Consider the following 25,025-nt stretch of genomic DNA (forward strand, 5'->3'; position numbering starts at 1 on the left):
TATCCAGAAAGTATCATTTCATAAAGAATCCCCCATCACTAACATTTGAGTATATTGTAACTAGGTGTCACATCCCCAACATATTCCCTAGGATATTACAAATCTCAGTTAAATACAAGAATTGCTTTGTGAATAGTTTCCTGAATATCATCTTCATAAAAACATTACCAAGAGAGTGTAAGAGGGTCCTTTCTCTAATCACAAGATTTTATAATGGACAGTAATACATAATTTACGGCATTTAAAATTTAAAATTCTTCCTGTTTTGTTTATTTGACGTGCTTAATCAGTCAAAGTGATCAGTTCCATAAATTTATACTTTACTTTTAATAGTCATCAAATTTTCTTAATATCCACCTGGGTTTAGTGTTTTCAATAGAATAGGAGTTTCAGGATAAAAGCCTTCATGTTTCTTCCTGTTTCTTCTACTCGGTGTTTCTCACCCCCACCCTGGAGCAACTAATATAGAAAATTTGTGACTCACAGTCTCTTACAATTATGTCATGACATGCCTATATAATTTCTTGAATAATAGCAACAACTGCCATTATATAAATGAATATGTAATTAAGAAAGTGAGTGCTTGTATTTCTTTGAAGGAATACAATATTTACAGATTTAAAATTGCTCACTGACAAGAAACACAATTTTCAATCTTCCCTGAGGTAGCAAAAGTGATAAGAATCTCGACATTGACACAATTACCACAAATTCAGTTGCAATTGCGGGAATGAAAATTCCTCATTCCTATTCCTTAAAATTTAGAGTTTTAATTGATAATTTTATGAGATACTGTTATAGTGTCCTTCCTCTTTAATTTGGTTCTTTATTAATTTTATTCATAAAATGTCCTAAAGTTTACACTGGTATTGGACATTTCTTTGTCGCATGAAGACTGCCTTCCTTCCTTATGTCCACACATCCTAGATATGGAAGACAGTTGAAGTCAGGTCTAAATGTTTTGTGAATATTAGTGGATGCAGTAGATGCCATGATGTTGCTCTTGAGTGCTGAGCCACAAGCAGTTGATAAGACAAAACTCAGATGATACTTACTGAAGTGAGGGGGACAGCCAGCACTGCTGAATTCTAGTAGCTTCCTACCAAAGAAAGGAAAATTATTAAAAATTTGAAGGTGCCTCAGTGCATATGTTTTAATTTTGGAACTACACTGTGATTTGGTAGATATGCTATGATGGTTCTGGTAGGGGTAGGACCAGCAAGGAACGGCTTAGTGATTCTTAAGCTATAAAATGTCAGTTGAAGCTTTCTTATCAAAGAATTAATAGATCTTTAGGAACATCTCTGTAATGGAAGGTCATTGTGAGGAATAGTTAAATAGTACACTAAGACTGAGAAGTAGATAGTGGTGCTGATGGAAAGATCAGCTTGGACTTAAAGCTCAGTCTCTCCAGTGTGGGAGCTAGGAGGATAGTGCTTTTAACCACAGCCAAGCCTCCGTTTCACAAGCAAGGGGCCACATCATATGCCATGCTTCCTGGACATCATCTGAAGCATCCCTACTTTATTTCTCCTCTCTTTCTCTCCACTATTCCTTGCTAGATCCCTTCACAGGGAAAAATGAGTGATATTTCCAACTCTAGAGACTGCACACAGATAATAGAAGGTTTTTGTCTGCTCCACATTCGGCGCCAGGAGAGTTAGATTAAACCAGAACCCACATCTACTGTGAACTGCAGGAAAATAAATATGTGTTCTTACCCTAGTATTCTCATAGCTTGTGTTAGAGACAATTTCCCGGGAAGGAATGTACAAGTATCGCCTGCAGACGTCTCAAGTAGATTTTCTCAATAAGGTTTAGATGAAGAGATGAAATCTCTCCTGTACTAAAGAATTCTAAAATTTTATTGAATGTACTCCATACTGGCACTCTGAAAATAACAGGCTTTATAGGAAAGTTATCTCAATAATGATTGAAAGCTGCTGTCCCTGAGACTCTAACTGTACTTGAAGATGATGAGATGGAGAGTGGCTTTTCTATATTTTCCTGGTGAAATTTTTGTAGAGTCACAAGCATGCACTGATGGAGCCAATTTTTCCAACATCTTGGCACTGGTAGTAGCATTGATTGACTGCTTCATGTAGATCATTTATAGGTCAGAACATTATTAAGCTAAATATGGTTTGTGGCAAACAATTATAACTGTATTCTAGTGAAAACAGAAATAGATGCTACACCCATTTCTGTCGTAGTTTAACTTGAGCTGTCAGTTGTACTCACTTGGGAAGAGTTACCTCAGATCGAGATTTGGCTCCTGTGTATTTGTATTGGCTTTGAAAATGTTTGTGGGTCATTTTTAATTGTTACCCAAAGCAAGGCACTTCAAAGAGATTCTCCAAATAGCTGATAGAAAAATATTCTAGTCTCAATCTCTGTACACCTTAGCTTTTTATTACTAGCTTAACCTTCACTAGTCCATTCTTTTTAAGCTCACAAGATGTGCTGACATGCTAAAGTGATCTTAATCCTGGACCTACATAAAAGTCAATATTCCCGCTATCTTCATTACAAAATCTAATTTCATTAACAGCTAACAAAGCTCTCAGGCTTCAATACGTTCACTTTTGCTACACACTCAACTTGATTTCTAGCAAATATGTATTGAAGGCTTGCTTTACAAAATACAAGCCAGAAGGCAACGAGTTTAAGGTGACATTATTTAAAAACAAATATAATGAAGAAATATCAGTGGGCCCTGGGAGGAGCCACAAAATTGATGATGGCATGGTGATGTTTGAGCTTTCTACAACAGGAGAATGGGGTTTGTGTAGCCAGGGTGGGAGCTAGAACTTAGATAAAAGAACATGTCATGTCTCAGAAACCCAACATGCTCAGATATCCCTTGATTGACACGTATGTGCCATTTCCTTCTTTATCTTGAGATGCTTCCAGTGTTGTTTCTCTGGGTGACCTTTTCCTGCATTATTGAGCATCACGCTAAAGGAAGTATGAGCATCATTCATACATTTGAAGAATAATTCATATTTGCCATTTGAATAAAATTAAGTATAATACCATACAAGGTTTATGAGAATTAAATACATATATTTAGAGAAAGAAGTACTTCTGTGATTTACAGCATGTTTGAAATACTAGGAGATAAAGCACAATAAAGACTGGCAGGGGAACATATTTTCTCATCCGGAACCAGTAGAAGAATACCTAAGAAATACCAATGTACAGCAGAAAGGCAATGGAGCAGTATTAGACAGACAAAAATAGAATCCTTAGGCAGTGATCATACCATTTTTCCATCATGTAGTCCATTGTGTTTCTCTTTTATGTCTTATTAAATACAGTTCAAGATCTTTTTGTATCAGAAAATAAAAATCTGAATTCCTTCAACTCTAAGTGGAACTGTGGATGAGTGGTGCCTAGCCAATAATGTCTATGTATATATTCTAGGAAGCAAAGTTATTCAGAATCTGAAGCAGGTTCTTACTAACACACCGGAGTTAGAATGCACACTATGTAAGCATGCACAGGTTTTACTCTTCTCTTCTGCTATGAAATAAATGCTAAGTGTTTAAACATTTGAATGACTAGCAAGAGAAGTTGTCCTCAGATGTTTGACTCTGCTTGAAATATGAGAATATATAACTATAAACTTATTAATCATTACTGTGCTGGCTAGTTTTATATTAACAGGCTAGAGTAATTGGAGAGGAGAGAGCTATAATTGAGAAAATTACTCAAAAATATCTGACTATAGGTATGCCTGTAGGGCATTTTCTTAATTAGTGATCATGATTGTGAGTGTTGCCATTTCTGGGCTGGTAACCCTGGATTCTATAAGAAAGCAGGCTGAACAAGCAATGGGGAGCAAGCCAGTAAGCAGTAGCCCTCAATGGCCTCTGCATCAGCTCCTACCTCCAGATTCCTGCCCTGTCGTGGCATCCTTCACTGTGAAAGTTTAAGACAAATTAATCTCTTTCTCCCCAGGTTGCTTTAGTCATGTTTCATCATAGCAGTAGTTACCCTCACTAAACCGTATACCAATATTCCTATGATCTGGTAATATGTTTTTCTACAAGAAATCTTGAACCTATGTTTCTATCAGAATTGCTACTGAATTGTGCTAAAATATATTGAAAATGTGTAAATATTTTCATATAATTAATTTAAATAACTTTTCAAAATGTTTCTGTAAAATAAGGGTGCAATATATCTTCATGCAACAAAGAAATTAGTGGGAATTATTAAAACTTGGTAAATATCAAAGATACTTTTCCCTTTAAACAGAGTATGTGTTTGTAAATGTTAAGGGGCATTTACTAGCTAAACTGCTGTTGCCCTCTGGTGACTCCTAGTTTAAACATTTATTTCTTGATGACTCTATAATAGGTAGGAATTAAAGAATTAGTTAAAAGTACTGGTATGTTCAGAAGCCATATTTCTAACATGATCTGAACTTAAGTTTACTCTAATATTGTGCCTTACTGTATAATAAAATTAAAATCAGTGAGCAAAGGCCAGAGGACTAGGAAGTTCACTGTGACCCTGTCTCCTAGGAATAGCTGCAAAAGCAAGACCTGGACAATGACCTAATAATAGACATGCTAATGCCAAATTGGAAAAAAGCTCATAGTGTCCCACCACTAGGCAAAGAACAAGGAGCCAATAATGACTGCTGACAGAGGGAGAACTAGCCTCACTCAGGGACAAGCCCTTAAGTATTTGTCCATTCAAAGTTGTCTTCCATGGAACTATATACAAACAAATAGCAATGTTGAACTCAGCAGGTTGTTTGAATGTATGTCTGTGCAGCATGTGTCTGTGCGTGCGCACACGCGTGTGTTTCTGTGCATGCACGTGTGTGTGTGTGTGTGTGTCTATAAAACAAAATAATCAAAGAGAAAGAGACCATCCACTGGAGATAGTATGGGGGACTGTTGGAAGAGGAAGGAAAAGTAATGGAGGAAGTGATGTAATTATGTTTTAATTAAAAATGTTAGAAAGGGAAGAATCAATGAGTATTTTGCCCTTGTATCATCTAACTGTTAATATATAGAACATAAGTTGACGAGTTGTGAGTTAATCTTTTGGATAAGTTTTAATATATAAATTGTCCTTTAAAGCTCAAGCATGTTAAACTTGTTAAGGGGTTATCAGTGTAACCAATAAGATACAAGGCTTTTGTGTTTGGCCCTTTCAACACACACACACACACACACACACACACACACACACACACACACAATCTATCTTGGACTTATGAGTATAGTTCATGGGCAGAGATATTATTTTCCTTGGGTGTTATCATAGTTCTAACAGAGATTATTTGACACAAACTACCTTTTTAGTAAGATTATTTATTTCTGAATCTATATTGTGACAGAAGATACACATTATTAAGTATAAATCTGAAATTCCAAGTGGATTTTAAGTTTGCAGGTAATCATATTCAGTAATATGTATTTATATGTGCTAATGTTGAGCTAAAGGGCATGATGAAAGTTGTGTTATTGGTGAATAAAGGAAACTATACTGTTAATGGTTAGAATGCAATATTAATCAGCCTGGCTTTGTAATGTAGCTGTTATTATAGCCAGTAGGAACAGAAACTCATTTCTGTCAGTGCACACCTGTGGTCTTGCCATATCAGTTCATCTTCAAGTGAGGCTGTTCTGCCTGACTCATTTTGCAGATGGACATCATGGATTCTAAGGCAAATGTGTTTTCTGCACACAAAGTGCTAATCTTTCTGTAGTTGTTTGGTTTTGCCTTTGTATTTTCACTAACTCCGCAGGAAACGAATATATTTACAAACATGCCAAAGCTTTACATGTTATGAAAAATTCAGGAATCATTTATTGGAAAGTTCAATGAAGAAACTGTTTTTTATTTATTATCCTCTTCTCTGACCTATTTCTTTGACTATGGTTCATAAGCACCCATAGAACACATGATTTTTGTCCTATGACAAAAGTGAGTGAGGAAATGAGTAGCATGGTCAAATACCCATTTGGGATACTTAAATAATTAAAATAATTTTAATAATTTTAAATAACTAAAATCAATAAAATTAATACAAAATCGGAAGTATAAGTTGAATCTAAAGTGAATCTTTGGTAATAGGGAAGTCGCTGACAACAGATCAAAGTAAAAATCCCATCCAATGGCAGCTTAGTGAACCAAAGAATCTATTTAGGAAATAGGTAAAGGGCTACTTATAGAAACAAACAGCTTTGTGTCCAATAAGCACACCCTATCTTGGGTAGATACACATAAAAGCTGCATCTCTGGAGCACATGAATTAGAGGACTATCAGCAGGTCAAAATCTCTTTTTCCTACTTTTGTAACTGCGTTCATAGCCTTGAAGAAGTGTCCTGTGAATTTTCAGTTTCAGGAAGTTCCTGATACTTTGTGAGTTGTCCCATCCTGTACCTTGTAAGTTTTGTGTATTTCTTGGTCTTAATGCCTGCCTCCAGGTTATAATGCTTCTATTGTTAAGAACTTGCTACCCTATAGATGAACAATGACTTGGTTGTGCTCCAAAAAGCCCAGGTATTGGTGTAGTGTTAACAGATGTAGCGCTTGAGATACAGCTAGGCCAAGAAGGCACAACTTTTATTCATTGCTTGTACACCTTTATAAACATGGCATGTTTAGTAAGTTTATTCTGGTTTTCCATTTTTATAGTTGCTGACGATACAACAGGAAGAATCCTATCAGGCAAAATGTTTTTGCCTGAATTTGGACTTCCCAGCTGCAGAAATAGTTAAAGGCCAGTTTTTGTTAGTTGCTCACTCTATGGTATTATGTTACAACAGTTCATAATGGACCAGAGAGAGATAACCACTGAAGAACTCCATCCATGCAATAGTAGACAATGTTTAGCCTTACATTAGCATCACTGTTCATATTCTAGGTTTTCCTTATAAAAAGCTCCCTGGAAGTGCCCTATCTGAGAAAAAACAAAAGCACACATTTAAAATTCTCTGTTGTGAAAAATGAAATTCTGTGGATAAATATCTTTTAGGAATATTTACCAGAGAAGGCAACAATATAAGCATATTTGAATCAGCTGTTCATTCTACTTAAAAATAGCAAATAGCAAGTTGGTTTTGCTTGATTGTCATTACAAACGCAGTACAGTGAGCATTGCAAGATGTTAAAGAGACCGAATGGATGGGTGCATAGGACTTCATGGTTGATCCCAGCACCATCTCCTTAACTTTTTTCTGGGTTGTTAAACTGCTCTGAAAGTAAAATATGTTGTAAACGGGGAAATGCCACTCAGAATACTGGCCTAGTATTCATGGTCCACGATGCTGCTGTGTAAACTGAAATATTGATAAAAAGAAAGCAAACACGTTGCCATTGTAAAGACTACACCATTGCAAAGGCAAAGGATTACAGGTTTCTATACAGCTTTGGTCAAGATTAGACATATTAAATGTCATCTGAGAGGGTAGTTTGCTTGTAAGGAGCAGTTACATGTTCACAGAATGCAGAAGCTTCTTTCTGGAAACCTTTATAATGATGTGTAATATGAGATACAAATGTCGAAGGGTATAAATATTCATTACTTTTTAAAAATATGATACTGTTATAAGTTATCATTGTATTCCCAAGACTGTATAATAGTATCCGTGAAGAAGATTTGATATAACCATGGCATTTGGAAAATATTGTCATGAAAGTATGTGCTGAAAATGTCAAACTACTCTTGGGAACACTGCTGGGAAGAGGACTTAACTCAGGATATGGTTTAAATTACACACAGTATGCAGGGTGAAGATGTTCTTATAATATATATGTATATATGATATATATGATTTACATATATAATAGTGATATATATACACACACATATATATCATAGTGTAAACTACATGTGACTTTCTAAGAACCAGTAGTAAGGTGCTAAATTAAATAACTTTTCATTGTATGTTTTTTATGTCATACAATGTCAGAAAATGTGTTTAACTCAGTATCAGAAAAGAGCATACTTTCCTATGAGAGATTCACACAATATATGTGAGACAGTGAAGAAATCAGTCATTAAACAGGCACCTCATCACATTTTGTGAAATAAAAAAGAAATTCTCCATTGTACGTGTGAACACATATATTGATAATACTTTATACATGGCACACTTCCACAGAAGGTTTCAGTTGACATTCTCTTGTTTGAGAAGTCAATGCAATGACAGTTAGACTTTGGATTTGTTTCACCCAGTAAATGAGTCTTTCCCACATTGAGAATGCAAATATTTACATACCATGTTAGCTTGCATTTGAGTTTCTATTTCAGAAGTGTTCTCAGGAAGGGAAAAGACGTCTCAAATTCACAAACACATAAAAAATATAAAAAGGAGACAAAATTGCTTGTGACAGTGTCAAAATTCATTTTCAAGGAGATTTATGTCACTTTTAAGCATAAGTCTAAATGCATTTAAAACTCCAGTAGAAGCTGAATGAAATTCATCAAAAGGAAAATCAATCCATATTACCTTAGTGATCTTGAAAGCATACATTAATCAAGATGCATCACAGGACCAGGTGTGATTTTCTTGACAATTCTTGCCATTCAGGATTTGGATGTTAGCTCATTTTGCAGTACATTGAGGTTTCAGGAGATTCATTGTTTCAGAAGTCTACAAACCATTCATGTATGAAAGCCATTCATGAGAATAAGCATTTCCTTCCTTTATATGTATATACATACATACATACATACATACATACATACATATATATACACACACATATATACATATGTGTGTATGTATTTTTGTGTATGTACTTTTGTGTGTATGCTTTTCATATCTTCTGTTTATGTATCTATATGCATATATGTTTGCACTTACATTTGTGTTGTGTATTTGTGTGTGCTGCTATGTATGTGTATGTGTGTGGCTTATTTTTGGAAACTTCATTAGGAAAATGTTACATGAACTAGTGAAGGAACTTGTGTGATAAGGAAAACAAGTTCAGGCAGTGCAAAAGACCCAAGTCAGGACTATGAAACATTAGAATTGCAGGTAATATTTTTCCATACTTTATTATATGCATAGATCTAAATTTATGCTATGCAATACTGTATAAAGATATTCTCTGTTTTTGAGGAAAAGCATTTTAAAGTAGTTAAAATAGATATAAAATATTTTCCCTAGAATTTACCTTTAATGAATTATGTTTACAGGATTTTAACTCTAGTTTGAAATGCTATTTTAAGGAAAGAATGATTTTCTTAATGTACAAATTTAAATAATGTAACATTTCTAGGGAAAATGATGACTGAATGATTGCCATAATACCCACAAAATAAAGAAACTCTGTAGGTGATATTTTTAAACTGACTATATATGAATTAAAAAATGTATATGTGGATTGGCTTAATGTATAGTATGCTCAGCTTACATAGATGAGTGAAAGATTATCTGTTTTGATACTCATTTAATCAAAACATATAGTGATTCTAGAATATACCTAGTGATTTTATATTTTACTGTTAAGTTTCAGTACAGTAAATGCACAGTCTTATGAAGTCGAGGACTATCTAAGTGGATAGACAGAACTGGCTAGTGAGAACTAGGGAGACAGAAACAAATTAGCCTTATTGAATGAGGGAATTAGCTTCTGAATAACTGATGCCAAAGTAAATGTGCAAGTCATGTTCATAAGTCACTGAATAAATTGCCTCAAACACAAACCGGCAACCACTCTTTTTAGGGATGTTCACAGTTAATTTGGATACACTGTTCACACTATGGAATCTGGGAGATCTGAGAGGAGAGTAGGTCACCATAGAGAAACAGTATAGGCATAATGTTTCTGTGCACGGTGGAAAGATTATCCTTTTATTATTCAAATGCTGATTTCTCCATCACCATATTTTGTTGCAATCCGACATGGCATTGTAATGCTTATTCCAAGTATCTCCTGTTTCAAGTTTGTGTAAACACTGCGCTGTATTTATTCTCTGAGTTGTCAATAAAATCTGATCGGCCAATGGCTGGGTGAAAGAAAGAATAGGATGGGCCTTCTGCCATCCAAGGAAGGACAGAGAGAGAGAGAGAGAGAGAGAGAGAGAGAGAGAGAGAGAGAGAGAGAGAGAGAGAGAGAGAGAGAGAGAGAGAGAGAAAGGGAGGATAGGGGAGGGGAGGGGAGGGGAGGGAGGATGGGAGGGGAGGGAGGATGGGAGGGGAGGGGATGGAAGGGGAGAGGAGAGGAGAGGAGAGGAGAGGAGAGGAGAGGAGAGGAGAGGAGAGGAGAGGAGAGGAGAGGAGAGGAGAGGAGAGGAGAGAGAAAGTCTTAAATAGGGATTCTCCAGGAAGTGGGCTCTGGGAAAGACATCATGGAAACATACCTAAAGCAGAGAAAGTCAGACAAATACTAAAGGGCCAGTATGTTTCTTGGGGTCTTTGGCTGGGAGATAGCCAAATTAATTTAGCGGATTAGAATAGATCAATGACTACCTAGCTAATTAAATAAATCTTATAGTCTCAGTCTCATTCATTTGGGAGCTAGGGAGAGATAGAGAAAAACTGCCACTATTAAAAATGCTTTTACAAAACATATCCTTCCTTCTCAGTCAGGGATGAAAATGAGCCATTACCCGAGAGTTAGGCTCTTGGCTCAGTCACGTTGTCCCGACTGAGTCTGCAAAGGAGTTAGGATGGTTAGAAAGAATACAAAAAGTGCCTAACTCTCTGCAAAATGTGTCTGTGACTCTGGGACACTACAGAGTGTGACCTTGGTAAGAGGACCCTGAGGGCTGAATAAAACAAAAGTAAGGAAAGAAAAATAATAAAGTCTTGTGTGCTTTGCCTACTTCCTCTTGCTTAAAATGCTTAATACTTTCTAAATTCTGGAAATTTGACATTAATTGAATGGAAATGCAAATTTATATTTTTTTCTCTCTTTTCTGCCATGAAGATCCATGTAAGGAGAAAACTGATAGTGTTGCTGTCTCTAGTTGTGTAGCCCTTATTTCTCCTGAACATCCACAGACTTTTAAAACTAGTTTCAGGAAATATTTTAGGAATAGCAGATTTCTGTTCTGAATGCATTCAGCATTCATTAGTCAAAATACATGACGTGTACTTCTTAAACTAGAACCTTAGGAACAGAGAAGTGAAAGTGTGGGTCGAGCAGAGAGCCTCCTGATCATCTTTAACTGTGTTTTCCTCAGATTTCTTCCAACAGCCTTGGGCAGCTAAACGTGCTCCTTTAAGCTCCATAGACACCAACGCAGACATACTGGTGTCTCTGAGATGAAACAGGTTGATGATGATGGTGTTCTATGGCAGCCTTCTTCTCCAACCTTCCGTCTCTCCTTTGGTCTGGCAACCATGGAAGCACCAGGAGTGGGAAACATACATTTTGCCAAATAGTTGGTCTTGAAAAATGTTGACTTGAGACATTGAATGAACAAATTTGGATGATTATGTCAAAGAAATATTTGTAAGACATTATTAGTAAATATATTTAAAAATGAAAAGTAAGAATATTCTTCATGAAATGGAGATTTTAAATTTTATTTATTTATTTTTACACTCCAGATTTTATTCCCCTCCTGGTACACACCCCACCCTGACAGTTCCACATTTCATACTGCCTCCTTCTAAATCCCCTGTCTCCAAAAGGATGTCCCCATTCCACCAACCCCATCAAACCTCTAAACTTCCTGGGATCTCTAGTCTCTTGAGGGTTAGATGCATCTTCTCTGACTGAACCCAATCCAGGAAGTACTCTGATGTATTTGTGTTGGAGGCCCCATCTCAGCTGGTGATCCAGTGTCTGAGAGAGCTCAGGGGTCCAGGTTAATTGAGACTGCTGGTTCTCTCACAGGGTTGCCCTCCTCCTCAGCTTCCTCCAGCTTTTCCCTAATTCAACCAGAGGGGTCAGCAGCTTCTGTTCATTGGTTGGGTGCACATATCTGCATCTGACTCTTTCAGCTCCTTGTTGCGTCTTTTGGAGAGCAGTCATGATAGGTCCCTTTTTGTGAATACCCCATAGCCTCAGTAATGGTGTCAAGTCTTGGGGCTTTCTCTTGACCCACTTTGGGCCTGTCACTGAACCTTCTTTTCCTCAGACTCTTCTCCACTTCCATACATGAATTTCTTTCAGACAGGAAGAAGTATGGGTCAGAGCTTTGACTGTGGGATAGCAACACCATCCCTCTTTGATGCCCCGTCTTTCTGCTGGAGGTGGGCTCTATAAGTTCTCTCTCACCACCATAGGGCCTTTGATCTAGGATCCACCACTCTGAGTTCTGAGAGTCTCTCACTTCCCAGGTCTCTGACACATTTTAGAGGGTCCTCCCAGCCTCCTCCCTCCCGAGATCATCTGTTTCCCTTCGTTTTGCTGACCCTCAGGACTTCAGTACTTTCCCCCAACCCAATACCAGATCGTGCTCCCCTTTCCCTCTGCCTCCATCTCCTTTCCATTCACTGTCCATCCCTCTCTTCCTCTTTGTGGCTGATTTCCTCTTCCTCCCAAGTTGGACTGAGGCTTCCTCAGCTTGTTGAACTTTTTGAGTTCTGTGGACTGTATCTTGGGTATTCTGTACGTTTATTTTTAGCTAATATCCACTTATTAGTGAGAACATACCGTGCATGTCCTTTTGATTCTGAGTTACCTCACTCAGGATTTTCTCCTTCTATCCATTTGCCTGCAAAACTCAGAATGTCCTCATTCTTAATAGCTGAGTAGTACTTCACTGTGTAAATGAACCACATTTTCTGTATCCATTCTTCTGTTCTGGGACATCTGGGATTTTTCCAGCTTCTGGCTATCACAAATAAGGCTGCTATGAACATAGTGGAACATGTGCCTCTGTGGCCTGATGGGGTATCATTTGGGTATATGCCCAAGAGTGGTATTGCTGGATCTTCAGTTAGTTCTATTTCCAATTGTCTGAGGAACCTCCAAATTGATTTCTAGAGTGGTTGCAATCCCACCAGCAATGGGAGAATGTTCCTCTTTTTCCACAACCTTGCCAACATGTATTGTCACCTGAGGTTTGATATTAGCTTTTCTGACTGGTCTAAGGTGAAATCTCAGGGTTGTTTTGATTTGCATTTCTCTGATCACTAAGGACTTTGAATATGTCTTTAAGTGCTCTCAGCCATTCGTGATTTTCCGTTGTGAATTCTCTGTCTAGTTCTATACCCCATATTTTGATTGGGTTGTTTGGTTTTTTGGTGATTAGCTTTTTAAGTTCTCCAAATACTTTGGATATTAGCCCTCTTTCAGATGTGGGGTTAGTGAAGATTTTTTTCCTAATATGTAGGATGCCTGTTTGTCTTATTGACTATATCTTTTACCTTACAGAAGCTTTCCAGTTTCATGAGGTCATTTATCAATTCTTGATCTTAGAACACGAGCCATTGGAGTTCTGTTTAGGAAATTTCCTCCAGTGCCAATGAGTTCAAGGCGCTTTACCACTTTCTTTTCTATTAGATTCAGTGCATCTGGTTTTATGTTGAAGTCCTTGATCTACTTGGACTTGAGCTTTGTGCATGGTGACAAATATGGTTCTATTTTCATTTTTCTACATACAGACAGCCACTTAGACCAGCACCATTTATTGAAGGTGCTTTCTTTTTTCCATTGTATAATTTTGGCTTCTTTGTCAAAGATCAAGTGTGTATATGTGAGTGGTTTTATATCTGTGTCTTCAAACCTATTTCATTGATCAACCTGTCTGTTTCTGTACCAATGGAGTTTTAAGACTGAGAATTGTAAACGAAATACCAATTTTGAGGTTTTATTTTTATTTACTTTTTATTTATGGGAGAAAGGGTTTATATTGCCTTACAATTTGAGGTTATAGTACATCATAGCAGGAGAGTTAAGACTATGAGCTTGAAGCACCTAGTCACAACATGTCCACAGTTAATAGGACAGAGGATTGAATTTATGCACACTTAGTCTTCAGGTATTTCCCTCTCCTCTGTCTTGTTCAGGGCCATAAACCAGGTAATCCTGCCACTCACTTACTGCCATTTAGGTCACTAAGACTGGCCTCACACATTCCTATAACCCAAACTGTCTACATAGTCCCTTACTGAGACTCTAAGTTTTTAAAGAGGAGGGAAGCCCATACCTCTTGTCCTACACAGGCCTTATATTTGGCATCACTGAGGTTCTCAATCAGATGCTTTCATAGGACTGAAGAAAGAATGTGCAGGCACATGGACACACATATGTATATATAAATACAACCTTTTGTGTCCATGCAGAGTTACTCATGTGTACATGTTTAGGTCTAAATTTTGGGGACTGGATAATCTATATGTATACTCATTCATTAAGAAGGTTGATTCTGTCTCTCATAGCAGCTGTTAATTGCTCATAGCTCTTTTTCTAGGTGTAATTTTGCCCCATCTAAGTTTGTATGGCAACTGGTGGTGTCAGGGTGCAGATGTAACTGAATTTCATGGGAGCAGCACCCTGTCCTATTGAGAAGATACAGTCTTGCAGCAGACATTCTGTTCCTCTGGCTGTGAGACTTTTTCCTGTCACTTCTTATTGCACTAATAGAAACACCTTGTCTCATAAGTTGACAATGTAGTCATTAAGGCTCTCATCTCTGTGAGACCACTCATCCCTTTCATTGTCTTCTGGTTTGCTATATATTTCTTTTACTATGCTTAGGTATGGGACTTGAATTCCTGATCTTTTCAAGACTTTTATTATGAAACGGTGTTGAATTTTGTCAAATATTTTCTAAGCATCTAATGAGATGATAATTTTTTCTTCAGTTTGTTTATATAGTGGATAACATTCATGGATGTTCATATATTGAACCATCTCTGCATCCCTGGGATTAAGCCTACTTGATCATGAGGGATAATTGTTTTGATGTGTTCTTGGATTTAGTTTTCGAGAATCTTATTGGATATTTTGGCATTGCTATTCAAAAGGAAATTGGTCTGAAATTCTTTTTGTTGGGTCTTTTTGTGATTTAGGTATAAGTGTAATTGTGGCTTCACAGAAACAATTGGGTAGTGTTCCTTCTGTTTCTATTTTGCAGAATAGTTTGGAGAGTATTGGTACTAAGTCTTCTATGAAGGTCTGATAAAATTCTGCAGTAAACTGATCTGGTCCTCAGCTTTTTTTTGGCTGGGAGACTTTTAAAGACAGTTTCTATTTCTTTAGGAGTTATGGGAGTGTTTAGATGGTTTATGTTATCCTGTTTTAACTTTGCTACCTGATATATGTCTAGAAAATTATCCATGACCTCTAGATTTTCCAGTTTTGTTGAGTATAGACTTTTGTAGTAGGATCTTTTTTTTTTGGATTTCTTCACTTTCTGATGTTATGTCTCCCTTTTCATTTATGATTTTATTAATTTGGATAATGTCTTTGTGCTCTCTGGTTAGTTTGGATAAGTGTTTATCTATCTGGTTGATTTTCTCTGAGAACCAGCTCTTGGTTTTGGGGGGTTTGTTTTTTGTTTTTTGTTTTTTGTTTTGTTTTGTTTTGTTTTAATTCTTTGTATAGTTCTTTTTGTTTATAGTTCATTGATTTCAGCCCTGATTTTGATTTTTTACTTCTGTCTACTTCTTTTGGGTATGTTTTTTCCTTTTGTTCTGGAGCTTCCAGGTGTGCTGTCAAGCTGCTAGTATATGCTCTCTCCAGGTTCTTTTTGGAAGTACTCAGAGCTATGAGTTTTCCTTTTAGCACTGCTTCCATTGTGTCCCATAAGATTGTGAATGCTGTGCCTTCATCATCATTAAGCTCTAAATAACTTTAATTGTTTTATTTCTTCCTTGACCAAGTTATCATTGAGTGGAGAGTTGTTCAGCTTCTATGTGTACGTGGGTTTTCTGTCATTTTTGTTGTTATTGAAGACCAGTCTTAGGCCATCGTGATCTGTTAGGATGTGTGGGATCATTTCTATCATCTTATAACTTATGAGGCCTGTTTTTTGACTGATTATATGGTCAATTTTGGAGAAGGTACCATGAGGTGCTGAGAAGAAGGGATATTCTTTTGTTTAAGGATGGACTATTCTATAGATATCTGATAAATTCATTTGGTTCATAACTTTTATTAGTTTCACTGTATCTCTGTTTAGTTTCTGTTTCCATGATCTGTCCATTGATGAGAGTGAGGTGTTGAAGGCTCCCACTATTATTGTGTGAGGTGAAAGAATGTTTGCTTCGAGTTTTAGTAAACTTTCTTTTATGAATGTGGGTGCCCTTGCATTTGGAGCATAGATATTCAGAATTGATAGTTCATTTTGGTGGATTTTTTTGTTTGACACGTATTAAGTGTCCTGCCTTATGTTTTTTGATAACTTTTGATTGAAAGTTGATTTTATTTCTTATTAGAATGTCTATTCCAGCTTGTTTCTTGGAAACATTTGCTTGGATACATTTTTCCCAGTCTTTTACTCTGAGGAAGTATTTGTCTTGTCACTGAGCTGTGTTTCCTATATGCAACAAAATGCTCTGTCCTGCTTTGAATCCAGTCTTTTAAGTCTGTGCCTTTTTATTGGGCAAATGAGTCCATTGATGTTGAGAGATTTTAGGAACCAAAGATTGTTGTTTCCTATTATGTTTGTTGTTAGAGGTAGAATTATGTTCTTGTCATTATCTTCTTTTGGGTTTGTTGAAAGAAGATTACTTTCTTGCATTTTCTAGGGTGTAGTTTCCCTCCATATGTTGGAATTTCCATCTATTATCCTTTGTAGGGCTGGATTTGTGGAATGATATTGTGTAAATTTGGTTTTGTCAGAATATCTTGCTTTCTCCTTCTATGTTAATTGAGAGTTTTTCTTGATATAGTAGACTGGGCTGACATTTGTGTTCTCTTAGTGTCTGTATGACATCCATCCAGGATCTACTGACTGTAATAGTCTCTGTTGAGAAGTCTTGTGTAACCCTGATATGTCTTTCCTTATATGTTACTTGACCTTTTTCTCTTACTGCTTTTAATATTCTTTCTCTGTTTTGTGCATTTGCTGTTTTGAGTATTATGTGACAAGAGGAATTTCTTTTCTGGTCCAATCTATTTAGAATTCTGAGGGCTTCTTGTGTACATCTCTTTAGGTTATAGCAGTTTTCTTCCATAATTCTATTGAAGATATTTCCTGGCCCTTTAAGTTGGGAATCTTCACTCTCTTCTATACCTATTTCTTCACATTGTGTCCTGGGTTTCGTGGATGTTTTGAGTTAGGATCTTTTTGCATTTTACATTATCTTTGATAGTTGTGTTGATGTGGTATCTTCTGCCCATGAGATTATCTCTTCTATCTCTTTTATCCTGTTGATGATGCTTGCGTCTATGTCTTCTGATCTCTTTCCTAGGTTTTCTATCTCCAGTGTTATTTCCATTTGTGATTTTTATTTTCAGATTCTGGCTAGCTTTCTTTAATTCCTTCACTCATTTGGTTGTATTATACTGTAATTCTTTAAGGGATTTTTGTGTTTCCTTTTAAGGGCTTCTACCTATTTACCTGTGCTGACCTGTATTTCTTCAAATGAGTTATTTTTGTCCTTCTTAAAGTCATCTAACATCCTCATGAGATGTGATTTTGAATCAGAATCTTGCTTTTCCAGTGTGTTGGTATATCCTGGACTTGCTGTGGTAGGAAAAATTTGTTCTGAAGTTGTCAAGTGGCCTTGGTTTCTGTTGCATATGTTCTTGCACTTGCCTTTTGCCATCTGGTTATCTTTGGTGTTTGCTGGTCTTACTGTCTATGACAGTGGCTTGACCCTCCTGTAAATATGTGTGTCAGCACTCTTGGCAGACCAGCTCTCTCCTGATGGAATCTTGGCACAGAGAGCTGTGGTACAATGTCAACTCTGGGCACAGACAGAAACAGGAAGGATCCTGTCCCAGGCTGCTCCTTGTCCTGAGGGTACTATGCGGGGTCTCTCAGCAGAAGTGACAGTCTTACCTGAGCTCTCAGGTGTGTCAGCACTCCTGAGAGACCAGGCTTCTTCTAGCAAGATCCTGGCACAGTGGCTAGACTTGGAAATTCTAATTACTTTCTATGGGATCATAGGAGATGTGATAGCAAACTTGGCATAGTACCTTTCAAAGTCCACATAATTAATGTTATCAAGTCATTTGTTGAAGGGTTGTTGAATATATTGAAGCCATTGAAGGGAGCTATTTAGCTACATTCTGAGTTCCTTTGTGTTTATCTGTATGAACACAAAATAGACTCATTTGTTCCCTAGGTACAGAGACAGACTCTATCCTGACACTATGATTTGCCCAATGTATAGTAACATTTTTTAAGCAATTGTATGGTGGAAATTTGATAAATGTTTATATTTTTCTTATTATAAGTGTTTTAAATTTAGTGGTAAATTTCATTACAAATTTTATCACAAGAAAGGTAAAATTATACACAGGGAAGTATGTTAAAGAACATCTTTTTTAACATGTTCTTCATAGGATTGTTATCATTTTCACACTTTGGCACTTCAATAGTTAGATTATTTCACATTTTTACTTGCTATCAATAGCTTTGTTACAACAAAAATTGTAATGTCTGATGTTAGCATAAACTACCAGCAACTTTTCAGCCTTAGTATGTGCCACATGGAGACTGTAAACCTCTATTGTACAAAGAACAGATTCTTAAATTATATTCTTTTATAAGTTCTTATAAATATCATATACTCAATAAACACATAAATATTGCAAATATTTATAAATTTCATTATATTAAGAGTATGTTGTGAGTGACTGTCCTCTGAGCCAAGCAGTTGCTATCACAGGGAGTTTAATTGTTTTCTCTTGCAAAAAGATCATCCCAGTCCAGCTTGTTGACTGTTTATATGCTCCAGCCATGATGGAATGGGGAGGGTCGCCCTCAGCTGGCTATATAGCTGTTCCCTACAGTCTCTCCTCTACTTTCTGCCTTGAAAGCTTCTTCTGGAAGGAGCTAGAGTATATTGGTTGGGAAAGACTAGGAGAGGAGGGAGGTACCCCTCTATGTAGCTATAGTGTAGTCCTTGTCCCCACTGTATAAGGTTCTTATGGTGCAGGCTGCTATGGAGAGGGATCACTCTTTATGTAAGTACCCTCTTTCCTGTGTTCTCTGTGGAAATAGAATAAACTCATTTGTTCTCCAGAGTGAATTTGGCAGAATTTTTCCTTGGTTTGCCTGTGGGACCATATATGAGTGTAGACATTGTCTATGTCTGACCCTCAAAGGAATATTAACAGTATGTGCGCACTGAGATAGTGCAAATTTATAAGGCCCTTTCATGCCTTTAACAAGATTAGTGTGCACATGGTATCTAGGAGACAATAGAAGTGACAGGAAGATCACTAATTAGTTTATTAGCTCTATTCTCTTTAGCCCTCCATTGAGTTATGAAACTTTCAGCCCAAGAAAATCACACAGTAACTGAGTCTTCAAGACTGTATGCAATTAACACTGAGGATGTACAATTCCTGAAACCCAAGGATATGTTTGAAATAGTTATGTGTATACAGGACATATTCTTAGTAAATTCAAAATGTCAGTTTCCTTTTTGTGTGAAACTGTTCTTGCTTCTTCCTGTATGTTTACACAGGCATCGAATTATAGCAAAAGGCTCCAGGGCCATCAAATATATTTCCAGCAGACAATACCTATGTTTTCACTCACCATTTCTATTTCTTTTATTTCCACCTTTTAAATTTATTCATCATTATTTTGCATAGTGCTTTTTATTCATCACTTACCCACAGCTACTCTGTAAAACAATGTAAGAGAGCTATAACACTGTAAGGATCTAAGACAGCTGTAGTACTGTAAGGGTGTAAGACAGCTACGGCACTGTATGGATGTAAGACAACTATAACACTGAATAGATGTAAGACAGCTATAGCCCTGTATGGATGGAAGAAGGATGTAGCACTGTCAGGATGCAGGGCAGCTATAGCACTGTAAGAGTGTAAGACAGCTACAGAACTGTTTAGATGTAAGACAACTATAGCACTGTAAGGGTGTAAGATCATTATAGCACTGTAAGGATGTAAGACAGTTATAGAACTATAAGGGTGTAAGACAGCTATAGCACTATAAGGGTGTAAGACAGTTATAGAACTATAAGGGTGTAAGACAGCTATAGCACTATATGGACAGTTAAGGCAGTTTCTAATCTATAAAGCATTTTATGTACTTGCAGCAGTGTGACAAAGAAGAGTAAAGCTTAGTATCCCTTTAAAATGAATTGTTTTGCCCCCTGATCCTTCGGGAGCTGTAGGTTATTGTAATGGTATGGTCAAACCAAGAACACAAGCAGTCCAAAAATGGCAAAGAAATGGCATCAAGATACCCTGGGTACAGATACATTAGTTTCTTAAGGGGTGTGACCTAAGTTCCCTAAGAACATGCATTTTGCCAAGCACACTGAGGGGGCCTGGAGAAAACACAGGAGAACAGTATGAACACAGTAAGTGCACTTGTTGAAGCCATCAAGGCCATTGTAAAGCCTAAGGTACTTATTCCCAACCTGCTGAAGATCCCTAACACAAAGCTCCATTACTTTCACTCTCCATTGTCATCTTCAGTAGCAAATTGGTGCCTACATGACCAAGAGTCACAGGCTCTGCCAATCAAAGTCTAAGGATCAAACGAAGGCACAGGTTATGTTCAGTCCCAGGCCTCTACTCTTCCTCCTGCTCCAGGTCATACAAAGATGCTCAGGCATCTGCTAAGGCACAGTAGAAAGGGCCTCAATATGCCAAGATGAACACAGGTGTATCACTATGGCCCTCCTCATATTTGAGGTAGTTTATGTCCTATGCAGTTATACGAATATACTTGAGGCATGATCTATTATAAAAAGTGATGGAAACGATAGATACTGAGGCTCTCAAATGTACGGAGTCCTCCTGACCCATTTTAGATCTCTGAAAGCCTTATACACTAACAAATTTCTAAGAGATTGTGCAGTTAGTAGTTCTTTTAAGGATCCATCGAGAAGCCAATAAAAAAATTCCCCTGAGTGTGAGAACGTATTAAAAATACTCTGTGTACAATTTTTTCCTCCACTCAGTCATTCAAGTGTTAGAAACAGTTCCAAACACTTACTGGGTATTTATGGCAGATGTGTTATAGGTGGTTTTCCCTTGTTGATGCATGAAGTTAATACTAACCCAATTTACATTGAGAAATTACTATGATCCACACTGGTGAGTGAAGGATGAGAGGACAGACAGAAAGACACATATTCAGAAAAGACACACAGACCTCACATCCCAAGTGATGAATTCTCTCACAGATATGCACTAGCAGTGGAGGAGGTAGAGTTAATGTGCACAGCTGAAAGAGAAAGCAGGCTAGTTAATCTAGTAGGATGTCCTTACAGAAGAGCAGCTTCAGGCTATAAACCTCTAGGAGGAGGAATCTTTGCTCAAAATGTTCTGTATGCACTGTCACCATTTGCATACAGCTCAGGGGAAGGCCCTGCCATTTCCATGTGAAGTGGAAACTTCTAGTTTCTTTGGAAAGTTAGTTTTGTCAAACGATGTTTTGCTGAGACATATAGGTGAAAGGATGTCTTGCTAAACCAAACACATGAAAGGCTGCTTTCCTGAAGCTGACACAGGTGAAAGCTTTGATATAGCAAACATGTGAAAGGACCTAGGATGAAGGAGTATAAATATGACTCCATAGACAGTGGGAGACATTCCGTTCTTATTTGTTTGATTTGCTCTGCCTTGTTATTCTACGCTAACAATGTGTATGTATTGGTTCGCCTTACTTAGCGTTGCTGAGCTCTACCTGTGGTAATGCTGCCATTGAGAGAATCTTGCCCAGGAACTTCCTGTGAGGTTCCATCGACAGCTTGCTGCCTCCTTAACCATGCATTAGGCCAGTTAATGAGCCTGGTGGTTTCTTCAGGACTGAATTATAGCAAGCTGGTGTCTGCTTGCTGAAAGGACTGTACTGTAGCTGCTTGTTTGTACCTGGTGTCTGTCTGCCTAGAGGACTGGACTGTAGCTGGAGTCATAGTTGGTGTTTGCTACAGGACTGAACTGCTGCCAAAGAAGATTGAGCTTCCCCTAAAGAACTAGTGCTGAGCAGGTCTACTTCCCCCATATCCTACTAACTTTCCTCTTTTACTACCTCTGCTGGGCGACAACCTAAAGGAGATGTTGCACACTTATTGAAAGTAGGTTGAAATTTTTTTTTTTGCCTACACCCATGGGTCTGATGCTTTGGGGTCACATGACTATACTCATGTGAATAACACACATTCACTTAGGACTTCATCCACTCCTTACATAAAATCCATAGGGAGTTGTGTTGGCCAACTACTTCTGGGAATGCACTTACTGTGGAGTGTGGTTGATATGCACAGTGACACTGCAATAGAGAAATTTTATTTCCCCATTACTAACATCAATTGTAATGACTTCTTGTTTAGGAGTCGAAACTCTTTGTGCTGGGTCAAGATCTGGCTTGACACTGAGCAGATCCTATGTGTGCTGCTGTGGTCTTTATGAGTCTATAGGTGTATCAGTTCTGTTGTATCCAGAAGATACTATTTCTCTGGAGCCCCTGGCTGTAGTGCGCAGTTTTAAATAAAGCCATGCAAAATCCAGCTATGTTCCAGCATCAGTGGCTGTCTTGCCCTGATTCCAGAGGCTAGCTTGCTAAGCTAACTAAACCAGTTTTTTTTTATTTCTATATTTTTTTATTAACTTGAGTATTTCTTATATACATTTCAAGTGTTATTCCCTTTCCCGGTATCCGGGCAAACATCCCCCTCCCCCCTCCCCTTCCTTATGGGTGTTCCCCTCCCAACCCTCCCCCCATTGCCGCCATCCCCCCACCAGTCTAGTTCACTGAAATGCCTGGAGCTACTGCTCGAATTTCTCAGACCATCCACCCCCTGTGGTGGGCAGGCAGAATGTCAGCCATTTCTCACTCAGCTCCCCTTAGCCCCATGGAATGGAAACCCTAGAGACTTATAATAATGGTCAATCTCCAACCCCCAAATGCCCATGGAAAGAACACACATCTCAGTTAATATAAATACAAACTGCAACCCTAGATTGGGCAAATGTACCCTGTACTACTCTGTTGCCCAGCTAAGAAATCCCTAGCTACTTGTGGCTCCTCCAGGCCACATGGGTCTGCTCCACCTTCAACTTCTTCCTCCATCGTCTTCTCCCTCCATTGTGTCTCTTCTCCTTCCTCCTCCTCTTTTCCTCTCTCTAAAACTTTCAGCTCTGCTCTTTTTGTCCTCTGCCCAATCGCAGGCTCTAGCCTTCTTTTTACCAATTAAGATTTTACCTACCATCACCTGCGATGTGTTTATAAAAAGATAAAGAGGGGATATGTTCTGATGAATGCCTAGCCAGGTAATGGGGAAGGGGGTGCCTCAGCGGGCCCATGCCAAGGCATCCCTTCCCCATGAGGGACCAGCCACAGGATGGTATAGTATAAAATAGAGTTTATTCAGGACATGGGTAGTGGAGCTTAGAGAAGAAGGGGGGAGGGAGGGAAGGAGGGAGGGAGGGAGGGAGGGAGGGAGAGAGAGAGAGAGAGAGAGAGAGAGAGAGAGAGAGAGAGAATAGAGAAGTAGAGGTGAGCCATGAGCACATGGAGAGAGGGGGGAAGGGAATGGGAAGAGAGCAGGAGCAAGAAAAGAAGAGAGAGCAAGAGAGAGAGGAGGGTCAAGCAGCCCCTTTTACAGTGAGACAACCCTGGCTGTTGCCAGGTAATTGTGGGGTGGAGCTTAGACAAAATGCTAGCAACTCTTCTTGGGATACCCCTCTTGAGGGAGCAGAAATACAAACAACAATCCACAACACTCTGGGTCTTACAAATTTTCCACTCCACTTTCTGCATAAATTCCTGAGCCTCATAGAGATTTTATGAAGACATCCCTTTAAGGAATGAATGATCCGAAATCTCTCACGCTCTGCAGGTTATACAGTTGCAGGTCTCTCTGTTGTTGCTCACATACTGCAAGGAGCTTCTTTGATGTGGATTAAGCAAGGCACTGAACATAAGTATAGCAGTGTGCCACTAGGAATCATTGTATTGCTTTGTTTCCTTAGGAGAATAATAGTATTAGATTTCGCCATAGCTGCAAGGGAGAAAGGCAAGAAATATATACAACCAGGCCTATTAGGGTAACACCTGAGTTTGTAGTAAATACTCTGAAAGCCAGAAGTGTGTGAATAGATTTTCTGTAAGCTCTGAAAAACCACATATGCTAGCCCAGACTACTATATCCATCAATAGTGGAAAACAAAACATTCATGGTAAAACCAAATTTAAGTAATTTTATCTACCACTGCAGCTATGTAGAAGATGCTAGAAAAAAAATTTCAGTCTGAAGAGGTTATTTACACCCAAGAGAACACAAAGAATTAAAAAAAATCTAAGAATTGTAAAGCAGAAGAAGGGAGAAAACCCACATCACTGCAACAAAGTAACAGGGATCAATAAACATTGTTCATTAATAACATTAATTAACATTAATGGTTCCAATTCAACAATAAAAATGAAGCAAACTGGCAGATTGGATTAGAAAATAGGATCCAGCTTTTTCTTGCATCCAAGAAACATACCTCAAGGATATCACCTCAGGATAAGATGACAGAAAATGGTATTCTAAGCAAATCAACATGAAAAGCAAGCAAGTGTAGCTACTTTAATATCTGACAAAGTAGACCAAACCAAACCAGAAGAGAAAGAAAAGGCCACTAACATACTCAAATGGAAAATTCTACCGAAAGGACACAGATATTCTTAATATTTATGCACCAAAGAAAAAGGCACCAAAGTTCATAAAACATTCGCCACTATAGCTAAAATCCCATATTAACCCTCACACAGTAATAGTGGGTTACATTAGTACCCCGATCTCACCAATTGACAGGTTATCTAGACAAAAACTAAAGAGAGAAACCCTGAATTAAATGATGTAATCAATTGAATGGTCCTAGCAGACATCTACAGAAAATTTTACCCAACCACAACAGAATATATTTCTTCTCAGATCAGGGATACCAGGGACAGACCTCAACTAAATAAAGTCAATTTACAGCAAGCTAACAGCCAACATCA

General features: G+C 37.9%; 1 protein-coding gene and 1 long non-coding RNA gene across 6 annotated transcripts in view; one reads left to right on the top strand and one right to left on the bottom strand.

The window, feature by feature from the left end:
• Nucleotides 1-25,025, top strand: part of Ccser1 (coiled-coil serine-rich protein 1) — a 1,234,532-nt gene that overhangs the window by 228,204 nt on the left and 981,303 nt on the right.
• LOC147994883 (uncharacterized) overlaps nt 1-25,025 on the bottom strand; it is a 32,783-nt gene that overhangs the window by 1,300 nt on the left and 6,458 nt on the right. The window contains exon 2 of the long non-coding RNA XR_015686017.1: nt 1,056-1,099. This is a non-coding gene — a long non-coding RNA (uncharacterized LOC147994883). The remainder of the gene's footprint in view (nt 1-1,055; nt 1,100-25,025) is intronic.

Source organism: Rattus norvegicus, chromosome 4, assembly GCF_021556685.1.
Source record: "Rattus norvegicus strain SHRSP/BbbUtx chromosome 4, alternate assembly SHRSP_T2T, whole genome shotgun sequence".
Lineage (NCBI taxonomy): Eukaryota > Metazoa > Chordata > Mammalia > Rodentia > Muridae > Rattus > Rattus norvegicus.